At 39.3% G+C, this 21,749-nt stretch overlaps 1 long non-coding RNA gene across 1 annotated transcript; it reads right to left on the bottom strand.

Annotated features, from left to right (window-relative positions):
• Positions 1-20,495: 20,495 nt before the first annotated feature.
• On the bottom strand, positions 20,496-21,194 carry LOC104215494 (uncharacterized). The gene is made up of 2 exons (XR_708215.2): positions 21,014-21,194; positions 20,496-20,857 (listed from the first exon to the last, which is right to left on the bottom strand). It is a non-coding gene; the product is annotated as an uncharacterized lncRNA (long non-coding RNA).
• Positions 21,195-21,749: the final 555 nt, after the last annotated feature.

Below are 21,749 nucleotides of genomic sequence, written 5' to 3'. Positions count from 1 at the left end.
TTATAACGTGGGTTCCAAAGAAATAGGATTAACGGCTCAAAAGGTTTGACTAAGATATATACAATTAGGTGGAAATAATTATCAAACTAGTTCAACAAAGAAATGCCTATATCATCTCCTAAATTGAATAATGCTACTATTTCGCTTTGCAAAACACTTGGGGGCAAGTTCTAAACATTAACTATTATACACAGAATATTCCAGCAATCCTTACTCACACATTGGCACACAATTCACTCAAGCTTGGATCTTTCTCGACTCTCTAGTCAAAGCAGTTAAGCATAGTCATAATTATACAATTTAAGGCACTTACTTTAGAATCAAGAATTGAGATTTGAACATCACAAATAAGGCATATATCACTTTTCAAGCATGTGCATTTGAGAAGAATTAACTCTTTAATTTAGGAACTTTTTATTCAATTGACATAAAGGAGAAAAAAAATGACTATACCCGGTTCAAATATACCCTTGGAAAAGAACCATGACATAAAGAAAAACCAAGGGAATTATTTAAATTAAACCAAAACTAGCGTACATTAAACTGAAAAATAAAATAAACAAAAATATATTATTATTTTTTTCGAATTAATTCTGATTTTTTTTTTCGTTTTTATTATTTTTCCGACTAAATCAAGAAAATCTAGTAGCAATATTTCGAAATTAGGACTACTATCTATCAATACTGTAATTTAACAAAACAAACTAAAAGCAACTTTAACACACTAAATAAAATAAAAAAATAATAATTAAACTCAATCAAACAAAGAGCAATTTGACAAAGTAAATACATTATAATAGGGGCAAACCACCCTACACTTAAAAACTTGCATTGTCCCTAATGCAAAATAAAACAAAATAGATCAGAAAAAATACTCCCTGAGGCCATTGGCCTAAGCATCTTCTTCTTCAAATGTGCGCAGATATTCCTCGTCTTCTGAGGGAACATTGTCCCCATCCCCATCCTTGTCGGCTACTAGATGCAACCTCAGGTAGTCCAATGTTTGATCTTTTGCTTGGGCGCCTAGACATTTTATCTGCACAACATGATATATTAGCTAAAAAAAATCATTTTAAGAGCAGGTGGAGTAAATACCCCACACTTTTGTTAATATCATGTTGACACTTAGTATGTATAACAGGGATTCAGACTACCCTGTTCTTCAATTAGAATGATATAATGTTTATCGGTCTACCTAATATTAGAGATACTTACTACAATTGTACATAAAAATAAAAATTACAAACTAAGCTGAAAATATAAACAATAAACATAAAAAGAAATTAGTCTATTTTACAAAATTCAAAATTATTATACAAAATATACTACACAGGCGTATATACAAATCCTACATAGACAATATACAATGTGAACTACTTTTTGCTTCCACCTTGAACTTATTAATTGTACCCCTAACAAGGCATCAAGTCTGTCGCTATGCTTCTTTGGTGGGGCTACAAAGATAACCAGGCCAAGTAATAAATTTTTCACTCGACACTTCTCGGCCTTTGGATGAGGAATGTAATTTTTGCTTTTTGGCACAATAAATTCAAGAATATAGACACTTTCATCCTCACTCTTTGACTTCCCCATAGGGTCAGGTGGCTCGATTACTATCTTACTATCTAAACACAATGTGGAAAAATGATTGGAATGAGGTCTAATGCGCCATAACTCATGAATTTTACTACTATTTACATCCTCATTTATACAAACACTCAATTCTTCTAAAGTAATGTTATCTACTCCCTCACATGACTCTAGAGCACTCTTCTTAACATGGACATCCTCAAGAAAAATATGATCTAATGATTGGTATTCTTGTTTTAGCTCCTCTATTTGGTCTAGAAGATTTTTTCAGCTTCATACAACTCATCATTAAATTGTTGGGTGTTACACGCATCAACCTTTGCCCTCAAATCTGAATCCAAGTTATGCACAACCAAGCCATAATTATCACTTTTTTGTGCAAGCTCATCTCTCTCCTTAGACAATCTTTCATCACCGTTGTTAGTAAACAACGTCGTTTCGCAGAATCCACTAATCGATAATATCCGTCCCAATACCAACCCTTACTCCCATACTCAAATTCAGATGTCCAAGAGGTGAGGTCATGACTAGCAAAAAAATACGGGCCATAAAAATCTTTGATTAACCAAGCGTCTTCATCATTAACCTTACCTCTGTATATTTCATCCTTAGATGTCATCCTGAGAGAACTAGAAACATACTAAGAGAAAAATCAAATAGTTATAAAAATAACATATTTACAAAAAGAAAATAAAATAAACTTGTAAAGATAATAATAAAAGTCTAACCCAGAAGAATAGTTAATGTCTAATTCCCCGGCAACGGCGCCAAAAACTTGTTGCGACCAAAACACTCACGCAAGTGTACGCGATCGACAAGTAATATAGTAGTAAGTAAAGTATCGTTCCCACGAGGAATTTTGATCAACTTATCGACTGATGTAAACTCAAAAAATTATCAATTCAAGCTAAATTATCACAAAATATATAAAGAACCAATTTACAACTTACTTAATAATTGCACAATAATTCAACACAAAATTACTACACCAATTTCACAATATGTTTATAACAATTTGGATAAATATATTCCCGGGTCATGGACTTGCTAGAAATTATGCTACTATTTTAGCTTAAAATGGATTTATTGAATTATCCGGGTTATTGATTATAGGGTTAATAATATTCATAAGAATCTTTCGAGTTCTTATGCATCTATTCAAGTTAAACTAATACCTATATGTCTATGGTATTAATATTAGCAAGAATGCATTTACAACTCCTATTTTTCAACCAAACAAGGCAATTAAGTATATGTCTATCTTAATTGCGAATTCTTCACCCGATGCCCGAGATTCAAAACTTGTTCTATTTGATTCTATATGCAACCAAGAATTTCCTTTGTCAAGTTTAATTCAAGATTCGTAAATAATATTTCACTGTTAGCTACGCAGTAAAATAATTAGAAGCAGAATCAAATAAACAACCCATAACGATAAATTCAAGATCATCAATCTAAGCTTCAAATAACATAATTATCTAACATCCATGACCCAAGAATACTAGAGTTTTTAGCTACTCATAATCATACAAAAATCAACAATAAAAGTTTTAAACATAATATTAACAAGCAAATAGAAGAAAGTTTAGAAGAACTCTTTGAATCCTTGCTCTAAGATGTTGTTCTTCTTCTGCTTTCTTAGCTCCAAGATGAAGCTCCTCCTTCTTCTATGGCTTTTTCTCCCTCCAAATCTTATATTTCTTTCAATAATGGAGCTTTACTTTATGTAAGTTGAGTGGATCCTCTCAAATTTCCCATTTTGCCCCCAAATAATTGATTTTCCGGACTGGACTAGCGTGGGAGCGCATGACCAGCGCACATCCCGCGCATATCGAGTTTCTTTCTGTCCAAATCACTGAACTAGCGCGGGAGCGCATGACCCGTGCTAGTGGGGTTTTCTCTTGTTCAGATGTTGCTGCTCAACTTTTCGTCATTTGACTCCATTTTTCACTTGATTACCATCATAAATCCTCATTTATTTGTTGAACTCCTGTGAGACATTAAAGTTATGATTAGAGCCAATTTTTACATTATTTGAACATTTACAATAGTAAATCATCCTTAAGTTGAGCTAAAACATAGTCTATATTAAACAATTTAGCCTATTATCAGTACTCAGGTTTCAAAAGAAAATGCATCCCAACTCGAACAAAAGCTGCTGAAATTCCAAGAAGAACTTGATCAGGTTCGGAATCTGGCAAATCTGTCATTTTCCCTCACCACTCCGGATATCAATTTCCCAAATGCTCAGAACCCTATACCTCCACAAAATATCCTAAAGCGACAAAACCATACCGCTCCTTACCACCACTACAACACCTGCCATACCTCAAAAACACCCCGTTGCTCATCCCAGAACTCCAAAACTCCACAAATGACCACTTTCACACCCACCATAACACCCCCATCTACACTCCACACAACCCATCTCAGGCATACCCGAGTTTGATGATAAACACTCGCTCATCAGGAACCTGGCGGAAGAACTTAAGAAATTGACTAGCCGAATCTAAGGCGTCGAAGGAAGTAAGGGAATTGAGGGGCTGAACTAAGAGGATCTTTGCATACAACCCGATGTCGAACTGCTCGAGGGGTACAAACCTCCGAAGTTCGAAATGTTTGATGGTACAGGGGATCCAAAAGTCCATTTGAGAACGTACTGTGACAAGCTGGTTGGAGTAGGGAAGGACGAAAAAATCCGCATGAAGCTTTTCATGAGAAGTATGAAAGGAGATGCTCTATCTTGGTACATTAGCCGAGATCCAAAGAAATGTTCGAATTGGGCAGGCATGGCATCCGTCTTTACGTACATGTTCAGGTTCAACTCAGAGAATGCGCCGGATGTGTTCTACATTCAGAATCTAAAGAAGAAACCTACAGAAATATTCCGCGAGTATGCTACTCGCTGGAGGTCCGAAGCTGCTAAAGTAAGGCCTGTCTTAGAAGAAGAACAGATGAAAAAAAAAATTTGTCCGGGCTCAGAACCCGCAATATTATGAAAGGCTGATGTTGATTGAGAGCTGTAAATTTTCTGACATCATCAAGTTGGGTGAAAGAATCGAAAAGGGCATCAAAAGCGGTATGGTTACGAACTTGAGGCCTTGCAAGCTACAAATAAGGCCTTACAGTCCGGTAGTGCATCCAAGAAAAGGGACGTAAGGGCCGTAATGGTTGCACAGATTGGGTTCAAATTGGAGGTTCAAATAAGGCTAAAATTGAAATAAACGGGGTTAGCATTTAAATAACCATTTTTTCCTTGTTCATTTTATAAAAATAGTAAAATAATTTCTTGAAATAAATTAAAGGTACTAAAATAATTAATAATACATAAGTATCAAATTAAAAATACTGGAGTTAATTTTTTATAGACATAAACATAATTAAATCTAAGAGAGGCTAATATTGCAATTATATGCAATTTAGCCTTAAAAATACTAAATAAATTTGTAAAAATATGCAAAAATTATCTTAGTTATATTTTAGAGTAAATGTGAGAGTCTGCTAAATGAGTCACTAAAAATGATAATTTTGAGAATAATTATTGGGCTTTTCTAGATAAAAGAGGGCAATAAATTGATTTAAAAAATTCTTTTAAAAATTAAAGAAAAATAATAAAACATTTGGACATACTTATATATGCATACATATGCTATTTTGAAAGTATTTTGCATATTAGAAAAAATATACAGGAAAAAATTGGGTATCAACATGGAGCACAAGTCATCCGGTCCGTTTGATCGGTCTAATTGCGGTTTGAGTAGAGTGGAGGGCTGTCGGAAATGGTTCTAATGGGTTCAAGATTTTACATGTAATAATTGGAGTTTTTCAAGTAGTGTAGTTGGTCAGAAACTGAGGTTTGCATTGGAAGGTGTCAAGACTTGTGGCATTTCTATATCAATTATGGAATTCTATATATCAGTATCGGGAAGGCGAAGGTAATGACTTTCGATTCACGGGAAGTTTCGTCAGGGTAGGTATTTTGAATGTGGTGCTTTTGGGAATATTTAAGAGAGTATTCAGCGGCTTATGAGCCTTAGATGGTGTGGTTTTATGCTTGGGTGTCGTGTGGTGAGTCTATGTTGGGGAATTGTGGTGTTACAGTAAGAAGAAGTATCAAGTTAAAGGTAAATCAGAAGGAAACTTGGATAGATGGGATAGCTTGGTAGTAGGCCGGATCGGCATGGTAAGGATATGATTAGTTCTTTGGATGCTTATGAGGTAATGCGTTTATACAAGTGTTTCATGGCAATGCTCTCGGGTTTTAGTGGCCTACGTAGCTGGGTCAAATTAGAAGGATTTAGTGCTGACGGTTTAGTTTTGTACAAATGGATTTCAGAGAGTTCTTGATGGTTTCTACCACGGTTAGAGATCTATATTTTCTACGAGCGTGAGGAGCATGTGATGTATACTAGATGGGGTCAAATTAAAAGTTCTTGACTAGTTGAGTACGTAGCTGCTTGTGGCTCAGAAGGGGTTATGAAGTCCTTATATTTATCATAGGATGGCATGGCATATGCGGTATGTTGTGTAGGGTTGAAATTTGCATGTGTAAGGTTACGATTCAGTTTTGAAAGGAAAAGTCATAAGTTCTTAGACAGCACGGGCAGCTTCAGATGACTGGGGAATGATATTACTAAGTGGCGTAGCTTGATGAGGGTATACACTTCAGAAAAAGGGCAATGTGATTGAGTTGATGATACTTCATTAGTATTGCGGCAGTCTCTTGTTGGATCGACTCCTGATATTCGAGTGTGCTTGGTGGCACATAAGAATATTAGGAGTACCTCTCATGGAATGATTGGGTATTAGAGGTGTGTTGTATATTCGAATGGTGGAGTTGGGATCGGATATGGTGATTCGTGTGTTGTATGGATTTGGGGACTGGGAGTTCTCATAAACAAGGTATGACGTGGTTGTGGACCGCATATATCGATCTTGTGTGGTAACTATTGGAAGTTTGGAGACTCGAGTGGATCCTTTGTGGCTTGGTATGTTAGATTTTGATGTGATATTGGGTATAGACTGGTTGCCTCTGTGTCGTGTTATTCTAGACTATTACGCCAAGACGGTGACTTTGGCTATGCCGGGGATGCCATGGATGGAGTGGCGACGTTTGATGGGTTATGTTCTCAGTAGGTTGATTTCATTGTTGAAGACCCAGCTGATGGTTGGGAAGAGTTGTCTTTCTTTTTTGGCCTTCGTGGTGGATGTTAGTGTAGAGACTCCTACCATTGATTCAGTTCCGGTTATGAGGAGTTTTCCAGATGTGTTTCCTACTGCCGGGCATGTCGCTAGACGAGGTTTTTGATTTTGGTATTGATTTGGTGCCGGGCTTTGTAGTGTATGGAACCGGCGGAGTTAAAGGAATTGAAGGAATGGCTTCAGGGACTCCTTGATAAGGGGTCATTGGTAGACCTATATGGATGTGTGTTCAACATCGAATCAGCTTGGTTGGCTCCAAGTTGTATTATGGAGGGATGTCTTGATTCAATTGTTATTGAGCTTATTAGTGACCTGGGGAGAACTATGAGTTACCTTTCCATGTTGCGAGGCATTGGGAATTGTTGGTTATAGGTACATGTGGTGCGGTTTTATTTGGGGTCTCTCAGCGTAATTCAAGCGGGACGAGTATTGGGTATTGCTCGGCGGATGGACTATTAGTTGTGTCCTTTTGAGTTTTTGTAATGTTATGTCAATTGCTTCGTAGTGGTTGTGATGATTTGCTTTGGTTCTAGACATCGAATTGCGCGTGATTGTCGGTTTGAGCATAGTGACTTGAGGTGTTTCATATGGTTAAGTGTTTGGATAGGGTCGCGCATTGCAGCGAAGTTATGTGGAGGTATGACCCTTCGGGTTAGATTTGTGTGTTCTGGTTCTATGATATGTAACGGGTTCTCAGCATTGTGTGTGGTGGTACTGGTGAGCTTGCGTTACAGCTCTCTCATTTGAGTCATTCTCACGATTTGAGTACGTTTAGATTGTTGCTTATTGGTGAGCGGATTGCACGAGTTTTTCCTTTAGATTGTATTGACGTGTCTTGTCACCAGAGTAGTTGTGTTGGTATTAGATGAGATTGTTGGGACTAGAATGAATACAAGCGGATTTGGTTTTAGCGTGTTGGAGGGATAATATCAATGTTCGACTCAAAAATTTGCTATGGTCCTTGCTAAAGGAGAAGTGGCTTCACGAATGGTTGATCTGAGGAGTGGTTATGTCTTCCTATATGTTTCATTTATCATTGGCAGTATACGGAAGTGTTGGAATGAGGATTTATGTGATAAAAGGCTTATTATTGAAATTTGGATGTTTTAAGCAACTACTGTGATTAGAAGTTATTGCTACAGTGTTTGAGTTATGTGGTACGTCATGTAATTGTACCTGAGGTTGCAGGTATGGGTTATTATAGCTGGTTCGGGCTTACCCAGAGTATAGATGTGAGATTCTGATCATGTAGATGGTTTCAGAAATAGAAATGTGGTTCTAAGGTTTATGGGCTAGGTTGGATTGTCAAATTTCAGTTATATTATGTTATCGGACCTATGTGAGATAGGGTGACGTGGGATCACCCCCGGGTATCTGCATGGTAAGGCTATACAACGACTTGTTGGCTTTTGGAACAACTATGGGCACGTTCGAGGATGGACGTATTTTTAAGCGAGGGAGGATGTAATGACCCGACCGGTCATTTTGAGCTTTTGCACTTCGCTCACTAGTTCTCGGGCATGTCTAGCCCCGTGTGATGTATTATGACTTATGTAAATAGTCGGTTTTGGTTTTCAGGGTAACCAGGATGAATTTTGAAGAACAGTTCTTAGTTTGAAGCTTAAAATTTGAATGGTTTGACCAAGATTTGACTTGTTAGTAGATGACCTCGGATTGGAATTTTTATGATTTGATTAGATCTGTTAGGTGATTTGGGACTTAAGAGCGTGGTCGGAATATGTTTGGAAGGTTCAGAATAGAGTTAGGCTTGAATTGGCGAAATTGGAATTTTGGCATTTTCCGATTAATAGGTGAGATTTTGATATAGGGGTCGGAATGAAATTTCGGAAGTTGGTTGAGATACCGAGGGCCTCGGGTGAGTTTCGGGTGGTTAAATGGATCAAATTCTTGTTTTGAAAGTTGCAGATTTCTTCAGATCAGTGTTGCAGAGTTTTGCTCTTCGCGTTCGTGAGAGGGCTCACGCGTTCACGAAGAGATGTTGAGTGAGGCAAGCCAGTTGCCCTTCACGTTTTCGATGTTTGTCCCGACTGAGGTAACACGTTCGTGTAGGCTAAGCTGAGTAAGGCATCATGTTAGCGAGGGTGTGTTCGCATTCGCGTAAGAGGAAATTTGAGCTGTGAATTATTTGTGCTTCGCGAACGCGAGGCTTTGACCGCGTTCACGAAGAAGGAATTTTTGGCTTGGGCAGAATGTTTAAATAGCCATTGTCAGTGATTTTGGGTCTAACTTTTACCATTTTTGAGCGATTTTGGAGCTTTTTGAGAAGAATTGAATAGGGAATCAAAGGGAAACACTTGGACGTAAGATTTTTGAACTCAATACTCGATCCTATGTTGATTCTTACTTGTTTAAACATGAAATATGTGGAAATTAAAGCCTAAATTTGGGGAATTAGGGCTTGAATTTAGCGAGTGTAAATTGGAAATTTGAGGGTCCATTTGAGGTCCGATTTTGATGTTCTTGGTATGTATAGACTCGTGGGAGGATGAGGATTCTATTGATGTGATTTTTATCAGATTCCAAGACATGGTCCTGGAGGCCGGGTTTGGCTAATTTCGGGATTTTTGAGTTAATTCGATTATTTTCGCTTGGGTTTGTTCCTTTAGCATGTATTAATGATGTGGAACTGATTTTTGGTTAGATTCAGAACAATTGGAGGCTAATTCGATAGGCAAGGTTATCGCGGGCTAGAGTTTGGACCGGATCGAGGTAAGTAATGATTGTAAATGTGTCATGAGGGTATGAAACCTCGGATTTCACATCGTTGTGCTATATTGAGGTGACGCATACGCTAGATAACGAGCGTGGGGTCGTGCACTGTTGGGGTTGAGACTTAGTCCATCCTGAATGACTGTTTACTGCGTATTTGATTGAAAACTATTTGCTATCATCATGTTTTGGGTTGAATACCATATTTGGGCCTCATGCTAACTATTTTGGACCCTTAGGGGATTTTTACTGTTATTCCTCACTATTTTGACTTTATACTTGTACTCAGTCATGCTATAATCTACTATTTTCATAACTCAACCATTTTTACTCCATTTGTTATTTTTATTTTGCGCAGAGCATCATGTGCTACTGTTGCCCGAGTGGCTTGAGAGATTTTTGATTGAGTGAGGCCGAGGGCCTGTGTTGTTAGGATATTATGGGATCGGGCTACGCGCCATAGCGGTGTGGTACCGATTTATGATTATGAGGCCGAGGGCCTAATTTGTTATTCCACAAAGTGGCTTGATATGAGGCTGAGAGCCTGTTTGATTATGCCATGAGATGGCTTGATATTGTGCTTGGGCCGTAAGGGTCCCCTCTAGGAGTCTGTACACCTCCAGTGAGCGCAGGTACCTAGTGTGATAAGTGATATAGTCCGAGGGGCTAATGTTGTTCCATGTTATTACCCGAGGGGCGGTTCTTGATTTATGTTATGCCCGAGGGGTTGATTACGAGTGATTGTGAGGTAGCCCGAGGGGCTGGTTTTGTTGATATTATGCCCGAGGGGCGATTTATGATACATGTTTTTCTCGAGAGGCTGCTTACTTTTCTATCATGTTTACTCATTGTTTTATCACTTGTTTGAAACTATTGAAAATTTGTTTTAAAGGTTTTTTTTACCGGAACTGAGCATGATTTACGAAGTAAATGATTTATGTATTGTGTGGGTACTATCTTGCCTTTGTTGTAGCATTTTGACGTGGTTTACATGTTTTCTTACTGCTCAGCTTTCATTTACCTTTATTACTTACTGAGTTGGAGTACTCACATTACTTCCTGCACCATGTGTGCAGATTCAGGTATTTCTGAACCCGGTAGCGAGTGTTGATTGCTCAGAGACAGAGTCATCGGAGTTCAGCAAGGTAGCTACCCGGCGTTCGCAGCATTGCTTTTCTCCCTCTTGTTTTCATTAGACTATATTTAGTACATTTTTAGACTTTTCGTTGTATTCAGACCTTAGTAGGTGCTCGTGACTTGTGACACCCCAATGTCGGGCTTGTATATTATTTCTGCACTATTCATTTAGACTTACATTATGAAACATTTGTTTAATTAAAGGTTTAAAAATGATTTCTATTGATTAATGTTTAATTTGGGAGTTGTGTCGGTTGGCCTAGTTTTACGATAGGTGCCATCACGACCTGGTCAGTTTTAGGGTCATGACAGCAAACAACCCTAAACATAGTATCTTTTGACTTCGTCTGAATTGATAGGCTTCGACCAAATTTCTCCATCTATTTCTGCAAGTATGAGTGCTCCTCCAATTAGTATCCTGTGAACAATGTAAAGCCCTTGCCAATTAGGTGAGAATTTTCCTTTGGCCTCATCTTGATGCGGGAAGATTCGCTTCAGCACCAGTTTCCCCAGTGTGAACTGTCTGGGTTTGACCGTTTTGTTGAAAGCTCTGGACATCTATTCTGATAAAGTTGACCATGGCATACCACATTCATTCTTTTTCCGTCAATAAATGCTAATTGTTCGTAACAACTTTGTATCCATTTTGCATCACTGAGTTTTGCTTCCTGTATAATTCTCCGAGAAGGAATTTCGACTTCGGCGGGAATGACAACTTCAATACTGTAACCAACATGTAGGGAGTTGCTCTAATTGATTTGCAGACTGTGGTATGATACCCTAATAAGGCAAACTGTGGGATTCTTATGCTTGTTCTTAAATGCTTCACACATAGCTTTCATTAAATAGCTGTTGAGGTTGGCGGCATTGTCGGTGATGATGGATTCTGGTACCCCGAATCAGCAAACAATACAATCCCTGACAAAATATGCGATGACTTTCTTGGTTACAGCCTTGTAAGATGCAGCCTCAATTTTATGAAGTGGTCTATGGCCACTAAAATGAACCTATGCCCGTTTGAAGCGGCAAGCTTGATCAGACCGATGGCATCCATTCCCCAAGAGGAAAAAGGTCAAGGTGCACTTGTTTCATTGAGTTCATTTGGTGGTACCCATATCATATTTGCATGTACTTGACACTGGTGACACTTTTGGAGATACCTTATGCAGTCCTTTCCATAGTCATCCAAAAATATCATGCTCTCAATATCTTCTTGGCTACGATGAAACCGTTCATATGTCATCTACAAGTTCCGGCATGTATCTCTTCGAGCAGTTTGAAGGCCTCCTTAGCGTCAATGCATTGTAATAATCCTAGGTCTAAAGTCCTTTTGTACAAAATTCCTCCATTGTGGAAGAAATGGTTGGATAATCTTTGGAGTGTGTGTTTTTTAGTATGATTTGCATGCATCGAGTATTCCCCTTTTGTCAAGTATTCCCTGATATCATGAAACCACGGATTCCCATCCATTTTTCTTCAACATGAGCACAATATGCTAGCTGATTATGGATTCTTACTTGAATAAGGTCGATGAAATTCTTGTCCGAGTGCTATATCATGGAAGACAAAGTAGCAGTGCGTCTGCGAACTCGTTCTGAATTCTCGAAATATGTTTGAATTCTATCTTTGCGAACCTCTTCATCAACTTTTGCACATGATATAGATATGGAAATATTTTGGTATTCTTGGTAGCCCACTATCCCAAATGTACCAGAAGGCCTGAATCACCAATTACCAGCAATTCCTGGATATTCATGTCAATAGCTAAATTGACCCCCATGATGCAAGCATCGTATTCTGCCATATTGTTGGTGCACGAAAATCTGAGCTTTGCAGATACCGGATAATGCTGACTTGTCTCTGACACCAAAACAGCTCCAATACCTACTCCTTTAAAATTTGCAGCTCCATCAAAGAACATTCTCCAACCGTCGTAGGTTTCGGTGATATCTTCTACCATAAATGATACTTCTTCATCGGGAAAATATGTTTTAAGTCGTTCGTATTGTCCTCCTATAGGATTTTCTGCGAGATGATTTGTTAATGTTTGTCCCTTGACCTCCTTCTGAGTCACGTAGACAATATCGAATTCACTCAACAACATCTGCCATTTTGCTAGTTTCTCTGTAGGTATGGGTTTCTAGAAAATGTATTTCAAAGGGTCCATACTTGATATGAGATATATAGTGTAGGCACATAAGTAGTACCTCAATTTCTGAGCTATCCATGTCAGGGCGCAGCAGGTGCGTTCCAGCAAGGAATACCATGCTTCATAGGGTATGAACTTCTTACTCAGATAATTTATGGCTTGCTCTTTTCTCTCCGTCTTGTCGTGTTGTCCCAAGACACAACCGAAAGCTCCATCTAGTACAGACAGATAGAGTAGCAGAGGTCTACCAGGTTTCGACAGGACCAGGACTGGTGGTGTGGATAGGTATTCCTTGATTTTGTCGAAAGATTTTTGACATTCTTCAGTCCAACTTGTTGCAGCATCTTTCTTCAGCATTTTTAAAATTGGCTCACAGATAATAGTCGATTGTGCTATGAAGCGGCTGATGTAATTGAGATGCCCTAAGAAGCTCATCACATCTCTCTTGCTCCTCGAAGGTGGAATATCTTGGATAGCTTTGACTTTTGAAGGGTCTAATTCAATCCCTCGGCAACTGACAATAAAACCTAGCAATTTTCCGACAGGGACTCTAAAGGCACACTTTGCAGGATTCAGTTTCAGATTGTACCTTCGAAGATGATTAAAGAACTTCCTTAAGTCTGTATATGATTTGTTCTTCTTCTGGATTTGATGATGATGCCATCCGCGTACTCCTCTATTTCTTTGTGAATCATATCATGGAAAATAGTCGTCATGGCTCTCAAATAAGTGGCTCCAGCATTCTTCAGGCCAAATGGGATCCCAATAGGAAAATGATGTACTGGGCCAAACGGTCGTATGAACCGTGTCCGTATAGCCAGACCCCAAACGGCGAAAACATGTACACTTGTACCAAGTAATCAAAGAATATCTTTTCTCAAAGCATCTTGCACTCCAAAAGAAACTCGACACCTTTACAAAAATGACTCCTCTGAAAAAAACGTCCCGAGCACTCGGGGACTAGCATCAACAATTCAACACCTGAACGATCTCCGGGTCGGGACTCTAAACTTATAAGCCTTCAGAGAGGCAACAAGAAATCACAAAACGTCTCCAAGGTCGAAAGTGTCCCGAACACTCGGGGACTGGCGTTGAAATCTCAAAAATCGCACGGCCTCAGGGTCAAAATCTCCGAAATCGTAAGCCCTCAATGAGGCAATACCAAGTTTGCGAGTAACGGCTCCCGAACCACAATGCCCTCGATGACTTGGGGACTGTCGCCAATCACTATTCATTACAAAACCCGGGGCTACATAAGGCAACAATAGTATCTGTAAGACCTCAATCAAGGCATGAACCATACTTGTGCCAAGTATCTAAAAACTGTAAGACCTCAAAGGCATGAAAATTTTGTAAGACCTTACTAAAGGCATAAACCCGATCTCAAAGTTAAGGCTATATATCGAACTTGTAAGACCCCTAAAAGTCATATCCTCAATATAGATGCCTAAAATACTTCACTCGAGATCAAAAATTGCTCCAGTCAAGCACAAATGACTACGGTCATCAGGCTGTACAAGCCAAACTAACACGACTCAGGGACGCCCTACCGTCGCTACAAAATCATAGGCCTTTAATTACTTCGAATCTACTTCGAAAAGAACCGGTCAAACAGGCTACCCTCGACATAGGCAAAAGAGCTTGAACCATGTCAGCTCCAAATCACAGGCTTCGAGATACTCAGCCTCCGAGTCAAACCTCCAGAGGTGCTCGATTATCGCAACATAACGACTCGTAATCGAGGTTTTTATTAAACCGTCGAAGAGTTAGGCAAAAATTATTTCAAAGTCCTTAAAAAGGTAAAAATAAAGCCAATAAAAGGTCGCTTTAACCCAAGGCGTAAGAGCCATTGTCACCAATCCACACTAAAATGCCGCATTGGCCCAAGGCGTAAGAGCCATTGTCGCCAGCCCGCATAAATACAAAACTTAAGGGTCGAATGAGCTCGAATCGAAACCTAATTCGGAGACTGAACCCAAAATAGTTAACTAAATATGCTTAAGAGCAAGGCGTAAGAGCCATTGTCGCCATCCCACATTAAAGGTCGCATCGACCAAGCGCATAAGAGCCTACGGGCCAGCCTAGTGAGCCCCAGGGCCATATCACGAATCTAAGGATTCCTACCAACTCAGAAACTAGTTCACCTGGCCAAATTCGAGACAAAAAGAGATACATAAGAAATAAAGCCGCAAGGTTTTCTTTTATACACATATGCAGGAAAAAAAACACAATCTCCATCTACAAACTTGATTTGAAAATGCTGTATACAGATGGCGAAATCCACACCCCCTGGGAGCTATGGCCTGCTGGCCTCATCTTCGCTTTCTTCGGTATCGGACAGAAGTAACCGAGCATCACGCTCATCCGCCCTCGCTCGTGCCAACTCTTCCGAGAGGACGAAACCCCTAGCACGAATCTCCTCGAGGGTCTTTCTTCGAGACTTGCAACGAGCTTATTCTTCAATCCTCTCTTCGCGGTCGAGGATCCTTCTCAGCTCAGCTTGAGCATCGGTAGCGTCCTTTAAATAGATCGACATCTCCTAGTAAGCCTTAGTTCGGCTCATTACGGCTTCAGCCCGGGCATCAACGATCTCAGCCCTGACCTTCGGAAGCTCGAACTCGAGCTTCGTAATCATATCTGTTTGAACTGAAGTGTTATCATGAGCTAAGAAAAGTTGACCCTCAAAAGTGGGAACTTTAGCCAGAGCACCCTTCCCCTCTAAAACCTGAGCCTCCGCCTGAGCTTTTAGCTCATCATGCTCACGCCTGGCTTGGCCAGCTTCATCCCGAAGATGCTCTAGGACCTCTTTCTTTTTCTACAACTGAAGCAAATGAAGCGTTAGCCTCAGAAGCTAGAAGGCGAAATGCACACTCACCCAAGATAGAAAATTACCTGCTCGTTCAAGTAGTTCTCATAATTCAAGCTCCGGCCCACCTCTTACCGCAAGTGTACCAGCTCGACTTCCTTTTCATTGCAAAGCAGCCTAAAGGATCTCTCCTCATACAGAGCTTTCCGCAGCCTGGCTTAACGACAAAGCAGCTCGGACTTAAGCTTGTTGAAGGCCTACAAAAGAAAACCCAATAAGGAAGGGAAGGCGCGAAGTTCGAAAGTCCTGTGCTAAAACTCACCATGAAGTGAAGCCGTTGGGACTCCTTGAAGGCCGAACACACATCTGCCAACCTAGTACCCTCATCTCTTAAAGGGTCGACTCCGGTCGAGGCACGGTCGCTCGGTGTATGCGACCTCGAGTTTCTAGTATCCCTCGAAGTACTGTCAACAGAAAAAGAAGGCTACAGCAATGGGGAAACCATATTTCCAGAACCAGTAACCACGGACATGGTAGGCCAGAAATGATGCTTCCACTCCGAAGCCCCGATCCTGTTTTGCCTTGCTTTGAGCGACATCGCCCTGAAAAAACATCTCTCGCTTATTATTATCGTTCTTTGGCCCGGAAGCTGGTGACCCTTCCCCCTCTCCAGAGGAGCGCGAACTTTCCTCGGAAGGCTCTCTGATGCCTACAACAACAAGATTAATATGCATAAAGGTAAAATGACTCTCCAAATGAAGGAAGGGAAAGGAAAAAATAGCACAACACGCACCATGATGTTTTGCTTCCTGTCTTCCTCGGGACAAGGCTCACAACTTGCGCTCATCACAGGTCGAGTGGGTCGCCAACTTCCAAACCTAATCCGGCAAATCAGGAACGTCGCCCGGCTCCCATGAAACCACTGCAGAAAAGAAAAGAAGGAACGATTACGAAACTAGTTTTCTCCATAAACAAAACTAAGAAGGCACAGAATGCACCACTTACATGTATAGTTCCATTCCTCAGGGAATGGCATAAGATCCACGGGGATAATGTCAGTGGTCCGCACTCGGACGAAGCGACTCATCCACTCCCAGTCTCCGTCTTCCTCATCATCAACAAGAAAGGGCGTGGTCGATCGGCATCGCATGGTTAGCAGACCTCGATGGTGAGAGGGTCGGTACCGCCTAATAAGATGACTGAGCGTAAGTTCAAGCCCCACCTTCTCCACAAAAAATCTCATCATCAACATTGTTTGCCAAAATGACGGGTGGATCTGTACCAAGGTAACCCGATACTTTAAATAGAAGTCGAGCACAACCCTATCAAGGGGGCCTAGTGTGAAAGGATATGTGTACACACTCAAAAATCTATCGGCATGATCTGTGATGCCCTCATCCAGGAAAAATGTCTGTAACACTACTTTCTCTCTCCATCCGCAATCTTTTCTTGCTAACTCAAGGTGCTCGTCTCTTATCGAAGAAGTAGTCTTCAAGGTATACTCTCGTTGGTCCTGAGTGCTGGAGGAAGAACTCTCCCCTCTCTGCCAAGCAGACCCCGATGTAGCAGTCATGGCTATGGAAAAATTAGAGAACTAAAGCAGGAATCAGTGCAAGTACGTTAATACTGAAATAATGAAAGTCTTAACGCAGAAAAAAGAAGGGTAACTACTTAAAATGGTGGGATCTCCAAAAAATCAGAAACAACCCTATATATGGAAAAAATAACATCATTGCCAGTCCCGAGGTGGTACCCGACCTCAAGGACCTCCATCAAAAGAAGTTAGGCTCTAAAAGGCCAATGGCATCATTGCCAGTCTCGAGGTGGTACCTGACCTCGAGGTCTTCCATCAAAAAGAAGTTAGGCTCCAGGAAGCCAATGACATCATTACAAGACTCGAGTTGGTACCTGACCTCGGGGACTTTCGTCAAAAAGGAGTTAGGCTCTAAGAAAATAAGCATTTAAACTCCACCCGTATGGGCTTGGCCTCAGGGTACCGTCTGAGTTCGGGCAAACTCTCTTTCGGGATCTATTTACAGTGCCTTCAGGCTACCTACGCTAAGTTCGAAGCAAATTTCCAGGTGGCCCAAGTTTGAACGAACCTCCACTCGGGGACTGCTCTTGAAAGCTCAAAGGTAGTCCCTATCCTTGGACCTTCGAGTAAATTTTCCCTCAAAGATTACTGCGGGGCCTAGGTGATAAATCATGGTCTAAAGGCTCGAAGCGTTTCTTTCATTCAACTCAAAGTAAGGGTCCCGATGGCCCGAGTTTATCGGTTCAATTTATGCTTGATCCAAGGAACGACGAAGGGTTCCACGAAAGGTCGTATTAGTCAATCAAAGGTTAGGAAAAATACTCACCTGGGCTCGATATTGGCAGCAACCGATTGAATCATGCATTCAGAGTCTCCATAAATGCAAATAAAAGGAAATATAGCAAACATCGAGGACAAAATTGAAGAAATATCTTCACATTCATAAAAGTTCTCTAAACGACCGTCGAGTCTTTACACTCTAGTTCATGGTAGTTTAGAACTTAAACTCTGATTATGTAAATTTCAAACAGATATTATACTTATTCTTTTCGTTTCGATTTGTAAATTTAAATCATAGAGGCTCATGACTTGTACTACCAGTCCTTGGGGCAGTTGTATTGTATTCGATTGTTGTTTCTATTATATATATTTTTGATTTTATAGTTTAGTTGTAACTTATATTGTTTGGCTTACCTAGCGTGTTAGCTTAGGTACCATCACAATTTAATGGGATTTTGGGTCATGACAATCACTTAGCAGATTGGTGAAGTTTCACGAGTCTTGATAGGCAGCATGTCGAGCGTAGTTTCAAGTCTACCTCCAGTTAATAAAACTATAAAACATCCCAATTCAGGTCTTGAATACTCAGGAAGTGGGGAAATTCCAAACAACTCTGGAGCGGGAGGTTGAGGTACGCCAAATGTTCCCAATTTATAAAATCTATTTTTAATCTTGCAGAAATAACTCAAGAAATAATAAATGGATAGAACAGATACCGGGTATATCACTGGTAATCAAAAGTGTGGGTATGGCTAAATATGCACAACAGCCATAGAAACTAGGCGCAACACCATTATCTATACCAAAGAAATTCAAAATGCCAGATATTCCTTAATATGATGGAACCTCCGATCCACAAGATCATCTAATCACATTTTTCACATGAATCAAAGGCAATGATTTAACTAAGAAAGAAATTGAGTCAGTGCTGGTGAAGAAATTCAGTGAAACCTTTACAAATGGGGCACTAACATAGTATTTTGTTTTACCTGAAAATTCCATTTACTCGTTTGCTGAGCTTACAAATTCATTTGTTAAAGCACAATGGGGACCCAAAAGGTAGAAAAGAGAATGGAAGATATTTTCATAATATAAAAAGAAAGTACATAATTGCTTAGAGAGTTTGTAGATCGTTTCTAACGAGAAAGGATTTTGTGACCTCCCATACATGATAATTGTGCAACGATAGCTTTTGCAAGGAACTTGAATGAGAAAATTTCAGAAGTCACTAGAAGGTTAAAGGAAATTTTATGAGTATTCCCACCGACTACTTGGAATGATGTTTATAATAGGTACAACACGAAGCTTCGAATAGAGGAAGACACTTTGTCTCAGCCAAAGGTGAAAGATAGGTTCAGACCTAGAAGATCAGAATCAGAACGAAGAAATACAAAAAATAGGTACGAGCCTTATGTGGAACCAGCAAAGCAAGATCACATGCCTAAGCCAGAACATGTACGAATTGATCAAATATCAAGGAAGAAAAAGTTAGGTTCTTCTTCCTGATTTAGGAAGGAACGAGATATAACTAGGTATAATGACCAGAGTCCTAGACCAAAACTAGTAGATTATTATTTTACATAAGTATTTCAGCGTTAGTAGCAGTGCTAAGAGGCATGGGGGACAAGGTATGGTGACCCAAAGAGATGAGGTAGGATCCTAGCAAAGGAGTTAAGAATTTTGATGTAAATTCCATAATGATCATGGGCATAGAACAAACGCAATGTAGAATATTACAAGCAGAGGTCGATTAACTATTGAAAAAAAAACAGTGAATATTATAACCGAAGGAGAAGAAGTCAATGGAATAACATACACGGCTGCAAATAGAACAACTAATGGGTGAAATCGTCAATTGAGTAACGTAAAAAATATTTTTCCTTTGTTTTTGTGTCAAAATAACCTAAAGTAAAAATCATTCGGAGTACAATGTTCATGCTTGTCAATTTGAATTATTACATTTATGTGTTTCGCATTGCTTGGTATTAAGTTATTCATTTTATCGTCTTAGAGTTTTGAGATTGATAGGCAGATTTAATTACTCAAATTACTTCCTTTCTGTTAAAGAACACAAAGGATTATTTTCCAATTGGTTTGAGAGCAACATGCAAATACAGAGTTGTCATGCTAAACTGTTGCATTATTTCAGTCTCAACTTCTTCACCTTGATCACAAGATTTCTTTGATTACTTTGATAATTTCTATTTATCTTTCAAATAATTGCAACTTTTAACCTATCAGTTAGTGGTGGAAATATTATACCATTAGTTGTACACTCACATTTTTTATGTTAATATTATCAAACCTTCGTGAGTCTCCCTCCTCTCTCAACCCCACTCCCGCATAACCCAGTAAGCTGGCTTTGAAATTACTCCAGTATCTTTACATAGGAACATGTACATGACAAAATCCATATATAGTAAACAGGAACCGAGATCTTGATAATCAAAATATTAGAGTTTTATTCAAAACTAAAAATAACAAATACTGCAGGAACAGTTGTAGGCCAACACAATGGCCATCTTGATGTTACATCCGACGTTGTCCTAATCTAGTCTAGGTAGAAGTAGAACGTAATTTGCCGTTTTATTTTTCCATTAAAAAGAAAAAACTGAAATGGGGAAACGAAACACAAAAGCAAAGACAATAAACCACAAAAACATCTTCTCATATTTAGAAGCAACTGGCTTCATATTGTGCTGGCCGTCAATGAAAATTTAGTAGCTGCAGCCATAAGTAAGTTTAACAACATCGTAGTAACAACGGGGACACGTTCTATATAGCAGTCAGTGCTCCGGCGACAGCATCCACCGCAACCACCCATCAAGCTATTACCAGTTAGTTCTTGTTTGAGTCTTGTTATAGTTGTCGACATCTCTCTCATAGCAAGTATTTTCACTTTTGGAGATTGAGCCAAATAAACTATAATCTATTAAAAATAATCAAGTGTCAAAATCAATATGTTATACCATTGTTGGTCGAACGTGAAAAAGATGACACATTATATTGAAATATGTAAACCTACACAGAGACATATCATCAACTAAAAATAGAGTGAGCTGTAGAATATTAAAAGGTCATTTACCAGACATCACCATAAGCGCAACAGTTAAATATAAATCATAATTGCCAGCCATGATAACAATATTACTAAGATGGAGCTGAAAGATAAGAGAATTATGTATTATTACAATGCAATTTTTGCCTCATGAAGAGCCATGAATTTATAGGCCTCTTCTCCCCATATTTTGCCTATCTAATTTACAGCTTGTCTTTAAGTAGGTTATACTGATTAGATTCCATACCAAGTTGAATCAATTTATTCAAGAAAAAGGGGAGGAAAGGCCGGATGATGCGCACCTCTTTAGTAGAGCTTCCTTCCAGTTTCTCTCAGTTAATAGCATGTTACTTAGTTACTAAGTGGGCAATATCACAGATTTTGATTTTACCAAAGATAAAAACTAAAATAGTACTACAAGTGGCTTATACAATATTTAGTATTTACACAGAAAGATTTCTCCTTATCTTACCGTAACAAACCCACATGCACTAAACCACTAACTCCATTAATTCTTATCCTCACACATCACCTGCACAAATATTCGTGTGTATATTTGATCCCTCTATAATCTTTCTTTAAGGAGAATGTTGGCTGGTGCTAATGAATGAATTTGCGCCATAAAACGAATGAAATGGCCTGAGAGTTTTAGATTTGAACTTGTAAGATATTTTAGAGGAATTTTTATAAAGCACTATAATTTAGAGCGTAATTACTATATGTAATTATAGTTTGCTTAATTACCATTTATAGCTACTGTTTA

This window comes from Nicotiana sylvestris, chromosome 6, assembly GCF_000393655.2.
Source record: "Nicotiana sylvestris chromosome 6, ASM39365v2, whole genome shotgun sequence".
Classification (NCBI taxonomy): Eukaryota; Viridiplantae; Streptophyta; class Magnoliopsida; order Solanales; family Solanaceae; genus Nicotiana; species Nicotiana sylvestris.
The sequence above is the reverse complement of the archived record's forward strand: the minus strand, read 5'-3'. Positions and strand labels throughout refer to the sequence as shown.